Source organism: Tupaia chinensis, unplaced genomic scaffold (genome assembly GCF_000334495.1).
Source record: "Tupaia chinensis unplaced genomic scaffold, TupChi_1.0 Scaffold000046_3, whole genome shotgun sequence".
Lineage (NCBI taxonomy): Eukaryota > Metazoa > Chordata > Mammalia > Scandentia > Tupaiidae > Tupaia > Tupaia belangeri.
Genome location: NW_006159504.1, coordinates 4,636,584 through 4,643,090, shown reverse-complemented (window position 1 = coordinate 4,643,090; position 6,507 = coordinate 4,636,584). Strand labels below are relative to the sequence as shown.

The window sequence follows — 6,507 nt, the reverse complement described above, 5'->3', positions numbered from 1 at the left end:
CTCTGCATAGAGACACTAACCCTGTGAGACCAGGACTATCTTCCTTGACTTCACCTAACTTTATTCCTCTCCCAGAAGAGACACAAACATCCATTCCACAGTGTAGGCCAAGCCAAATCAATAGAAAATGCAATTAATCTAGACTTAGCTTAGGAGTGACCGACTACCTAATGAGAACTTGTTTCTTGCATGAATCAATCTGACTTTACAGGTACTCAGAAAGGGAGACTTGGAAATGTAAATAGAGAATCCAGCTGAAGTGGCTTTTCTTTATAGTGTTACTCAAATTTAAATATTTCCAGTAGTGCTTTCCACATGGACAAAATACGAACTGCTATTCAAATCTGAAGTATTCTTTCAGATAATTCAGTTGTTCTTGGTCTGGCATGGCCTTCAGATCCTCCTGACTACCATCTAGGAGGTTTATGAACCAGGGGGAAAGTCTATGGCTCAAGAACCATTCTGTTTATAGAAAACATAAAGCAGGGATTTTCCCTTGTCTTGAAATACCCAAATAATCCATCAAAAAAAAATTGAGCTAATAAATCTCTTACCTGGGTTCTTTGCTTTGCTTTTATCTTCAGCTTTATTTCTCAATCGTCTCATCCCAGCACAACTACCTCAAGATGAGAAAATGACCTGTGTATGAATCACATACAGCAGGAGAGAGAAGAGAGTAAGAATGTTCTCCCTGCTTTCTCCATACCATCGATACTTCTGACATATTTCATTTTAAAACTACAAAACCTCTGCAGAGAGTATTGATATCTTTGCTATAGGGGGGGAATCTGAGGTCAGTTGTTTGAACTCACTGGCTGCTAAGTCAGACTGCCCATCACAAAACCAAGGATCAAGTGTTAGCATTTGTTACCCATGTTGTGTCCCATATGGCTAACATTAAAATTGGCAAGACTTTGGTAACTTAAAATAGATTGAGGTCTCTCCTTTTTTCTTAGATGTATTTATTTGTTTTCTCTGGAGAAGAAAGCATCCCCAACATGGTCTTAACGTTGCAATCTACCCCCTGCCTCAGCCAGCCCAGATCACATGTGACAACTGTGTATAAGAACAACTCAGGTCACGAACCCAGAACCTTCCCATGTGGGTCCACTGTCAAAAAGCACTGTGCTGCCATGGTACCACCAGCTGGCCCAAGGATGAAGTCTCTTAATAAGCCTTAGCAAAGCTTCAAAATGCTTCTTAGGTCATACTCTCATCGCTTATGAGATCTCTCTTGTTGAAAGGCTGAGTGGGTTTGTTGTGTTGTCATCAAGGCTATCCAATACTCGTGAGTGCATTGGGGTCTTCCAGGCATGCGAAAATTCTTTACCTGAAGGCCACCTCCCCTCTCTTCAGCCAAAAGCTTCTGCTCTTGCTGTTGGCATTTTGCCATCATGCTGCTCCAGTCTCTGCTTCCTCTTACTAGTCTGAACTACATTTTCAAAGCGAGACACATACTGTCCCTAGATTCTAACAGCTATTTCCATATCCCTCAGGTAGTTCCTTACATTCACCTATATAGTAAGTCTAACCGGTATCTTCAGGCAGCCAGATATTTATTTCTGCAGCATAATTTGTACTGAACAAATAATATTTACAAGAAAAATGAAGAAAGATGAAGTTCCTCACAAGAATCCCACATCTTTCCCTTCTGTCCTCTTGTGGTACTAATAAAACAGGGAGCACCAGGCAGGTTTTCAGTGGGCGCCCAGTGCGGTGTGCTCTGGGGAAAGACTGAAATGACAACCAATTATTTTCTAGTGTACGGGAGGGATCATGAATGTAGCAGTTTAGTTCATCTCTGAGGTGTAAGCTGGAGGACTGGGTTTCAGAGGAAGTGCGGATTCGTCCTCCCAATTAGTGAACATATTTGCCACGGGTTACCTATCAGGCTGTTCCTAGGACAAACATGTCTGTCTGTTTGTTTGTTTGTTTTCTGCCCACACAGGGGTGGCTGGGGAAGTCTGATCGCAATAGCTCTTTATGATAAAGCTTTACCTGCGAATCTGCTCTCATTTTTTCTAGCATTTATTCTTTATGCGCTGCTCTGTTTTTTTCTTTTTTTTCAAGTAAATGCTGATTTTATTTCCAAGATTTCTTCACATGAAATTATAAGGGTACCACAATTATTTATGAAGCATGTCAAAACAATACATTAATAACATTGTAGAGTTTAAACCTCTTAAATACGTGATCCATTCACAGGCAACAGTAAATACTAAGTAGCTCTGATAGAATGATGTGTAAATAAGGAACCAAAGAAGACTCCACCTGTGAGTGTGTTGCCTCTGTGTATTCCCGATATACTCAAGCTAGCTCATATCCAATTCTTTCTTTCTTTTTTTTTTCTTGAGAGGTTTTTCTATAGAGTGCGCATGCTCGCCAGACAGACAGACAGAGACAGAGAGACAGAAAGTGAGAAATCACCCCCCAGTGGGGATGGCCATGCCGCAATCCCTTCTCCTCCATTCTCCTCTCAAGATCTTGGGCAGGTATGCACACGCACTCAGCATGAGTTTAAGCCACCGGGTCTGGGACTCGAACTGTGGTCAACTACATGGGAGTCCAGAGAAGTAGCCATTATGCCATCTGCTAAGTCCCCATATCCAATTCTTTGAACTAAGACATTATCCTTCCACTTAGTAGCTGAGTGTCCCCATAACTTTTGTTTTCCTTTTCTTTTTTCTTTTTTTTTTTTTTGAGAGGTTTTTGCTATAGGGCATGTGCGCTCGCCAGAAAGACAGAGAGATAGAGAGACAGAAAGCTAGAAATCCCCCCCTGAGGGGATGGCCATGCCGCAATCCCTTCTCCATTCTCCTCTCGGGATCTTGGGCATGCACGCACATGCGCCCGGCGTGAATTTAAACCACCAGGTCTGGGACTTGAACCACAGCTGACTACATGGGAGTCTAGTGACATAGCCATTACGCTAACTGCTGGTCCTCCACATAACTTTTAATAAAATTATATGAGAGAGTAATGGTCACATGTGCACACACCTCTATTTATCCAAAGAGTTTATAAACATTGTAATACAGTAAATAACAACATTAATAACTGAAATGGATGGGACCAGCAGAGGGCATAATGGTTATGTTACTGCACTCCCATGGAGTTGATCGTGATTTGAGTCCTGGACCCGGTGGCATAAAACTCATGCCAGGCACATGTGCATGTATGCCCAAGATCCTGAGAGGAGAATGGAGAAGGGATTATGGCATGGCCATCCCCGCTAGGAGGTGATTTCTCATCTCCTGTCTCTCTGTCTCTCTCTCTCTGGTGAGTGCACATGCTAAATAGCAAAAATCTCTCTCAAAAAAATAAAGTAACTGAATTGGACATTTGTTGACAGCCTTGCCTCCTTCAGTTTCCATAAGTTCCCAAGTTTACATTTTGGAATTGACCTCATGCTTCACTGAAGGAGGGAAACTTGGCTTAGCCCAGTGGCTATTCTCCATCCCTTTGGGATTGGTCATGGGTGGACACATATTTCAATTATATCAAAGAGACTGGGATGTTTACTGGGGGCTTCTAGAAAATAAGCTGCACTTTTTTCCTTTAGAAGCTACCGGAAGAGAACCAATTTCTCTTTGGATAATGAGCTACGTATTTGAGATTCGAACCTCTGCAGCTGTGTTGCTACCAGAAGGGAGTGACCTCAGGGATCACGCTCACACATGGAGAAAGCCAGCATTGAGAGCCACAGAGAAAGCCTGAGCTGTACTACCTCGGGGTCTGGATCAAACCTTTCCTAAACTCAGACCTGGCATCACTTGCTTACAAAAATCAATATATTACCAGTTTGTTTAAGCCAGTTAGCATCATGCTTTCTATTTCTGGCAACCAACGCCTGCTAACAATGCAACTTTCCAGACACACAAGCAAGAGTCCTACATCAACTTCCTTTTGCTGGCTGTTGTCCTAGGGCTCTCTCCCTTTCTCTTCAGATTTTTCTATGCCAAGAAGACCTTCTCTCCTTATTTAGTTTTTGTTGTTGTTGTTGTTAGTTTGTATTTCATAATCATAAACTTAACTTTGCAATGTATCTAGATTTGAAGGGGAGTAAGGAAAACATGGAACGCAAAGCACTGCAGCAAGAGCAAGGGTTACAGGTCATGGTGAGGAGATGCGGTGGAGGGTGCTCCCTGAGCTACAGAAGAAAGGTCTGGTGGTTGAGAGAAAACACAAGGCAAATTCATTAGAGCTGTCTACAGTCAGCCCTGGGGATCTTCCTGCTGGTCCTGCCACTCTTGGACCCACAGTGCCCCATGGCTTCCACAATATCCATGTCCTCTTCCACCTTGCCAAAGACCTCATGCACGCCATCCAACCACTCAGCCTTGGCAGTGCAGATGAAAAACTGAGAACCGTTTGCTATGGACAAAATACCAGGATGCTAGGGCCTGTATGTTTCGGAATGAAGTTCTCACCCTCACATTTGTCCTCATAGACAGACTTGCCACCAGGACCATTATGGCACATGAAGTCAGCACCCTGGCACATAGACCCTGGAATAATTCTGTGAAAGCAGGAAACCTTATCGCCAATTCCTGTCTCTCCAGTGCTCAAAGCATGAACGTTTTCTGCTGTCTTTGCAACTTTGTCTGCAAAAAGCTTGAAGGAGAAGTGTCCCAAGGATGTGCCATTGACAGTGATGTCAAAAAACACGGTGAGATTGGCCATAGTTGAGGGAGGGAGAGACTCGGGTGACGGCATCTGCAAGGCCCTTCTTATTATTTAGTATTGAAAATGTAATTTAGCCAAGATGCTCTGTAGTGCTCCTTCTCCACTTCTTAAAGCAGTTTAAGACTCAGTCATTTAATTAGCTTTTATTGAGCTAATTTTGTTATTTGATGTCCACATAATTTTTAATTTTTTTATTATTTAGTTTTGCTATAGGGCATGCACTGGAGAGAGACACAGAGAGAGAGAGAGGAATAAGTGACAAAGCACCCCTGAGTAGGGAGGGCCACACCACAACTCATCACAATTCTTTCTTCTTCATTCTCCTTGTGGGATTTTGGGCATGCACATACATGTGCCTAGTGTGCTTTTCAACCCTCTGGGTCTGGGACTCAGACCATGCAGTCAGTCATTTGAGATCCAGCTGCCACAACCTCCATGCTACCAGCTGGCCTTCTACACAGCTTTTTTTATTTAGTTTTTTTTCCCACAGGGCATGTGCACTTGCAGGACAAAGACAGAAAGAAACAGAGAGGGAAAGTGAAAAATCACCCCCCCTGGGGGGGGGCAGTGAGTAGCCTTGCCACAATCCTTTCTCTTCCATTCTCCTCTCTGGGTTTTGGGCATGCACACATGCTTGCTTGTGATTCTCAAGCCACCAGGTCTAGGACTTGAACCACAGTTGGCCATATCTGAGCCCACTACCTTACCCACCATGCCATCTGCTGGCCCTAATATTTCTAAAGAAGCTATTATGAATAGCTAGCCATTCAGTCTAACCTTCCCATCCTAAATATAACAAAATTGAGGCCAAATAAATTACATGATTGGTTCAAGGTTTCATAGTATATTTCAGAGTTGGAAAGAAATTTCTAGTTTCTTGATCCTTGGTCCAATGGCTTTTCATTACACTCTAGTGGTCGAATTGCCACTACCTTTGGCTGTAATTATGATATTATTCTTTTTTCTCAGGCTTTAATTATCCACTTCAGTTTGGTCTGCAAAGATTGAATCAGAAAGCTAACAACAACTGACTTTCTTATGAAATTTCTAGCACTTTCTATTTTCAGACAGGCTAGAAATACCGTGTGAACAGTCTTTCTCATAAGATTTGGCATCTGCCTCTTGCTATGATCAGAAATAAAGAGTGTAGAGGTTGGAGAAAAATTAACGGGAAAAGTATACCTGAAAAGCCGTGGTACATACACATGAGAACTTGGAATCACAGACTCTGAGGTTGCCTGAGCGCTGCTGATTTTTGCCTGTATGTTCCCCAAATGTTTGTCCTGGCCTGTCTGTTTTCCCAGCAGTCATTTGCTTAATTCAAAGTGCTTTGGATTGCAATATCACTAATTTCAGAATTCATTTGAAAATTATTTTGGTTTGTAACAGTCAGATTTAGGAATGGTTATTGACTGGTTATCTCCCATAGGCTGTGAGCTTTTTCCCAACAGAAAACTTCCCCTTTGTTTAAGTTTCTTTTCTTTTCTTTTTTTTTTTTCTTTTTTCTTTTTTTTTTTTTTTAGAGATTTTTGCTATAGGGCGCGTGCCCTTGCCAGACAGAGAGAGAGAGACAGAGAGATAGAAAGCGAGAAATCACTCGCCACACCACAATCCCTTGTCCTCCATTTTCCTCTCAGGATCTTGGGCACACACGCACACGCATTCGGTGTGAGTTTTAAGCCACCAGGTCCGGGACGCGAACCGCAGTGGACTACATGGGAGTCCAGCGACATAGCCATTACACTAACTGCTGGTCCCCAGAAAACTTCCCCTTTGAAGTGATCTTTATTTTCCTGTGTCTCGATGAGTAATAAGGCAAGT

The 6,507-nt window shown here is 42.7% G+C and overlaps 1 pseudogene; it reads right to left on the bottom strand.

Annotated features, from left to right (window-relative positions):
• Positions 1 to 1,352: 1,352 nt before the first annotated feature.
• Positions 1,353 to 4,683, bottom strand: LOC106735426 (peptidyl-prolyl cis-trans isomerase A pseudogene; annotated as a pseudogene).
• Between the last annotated feature and the right edge of the window lie 1,824 nt (positions 4,684 to 6,507).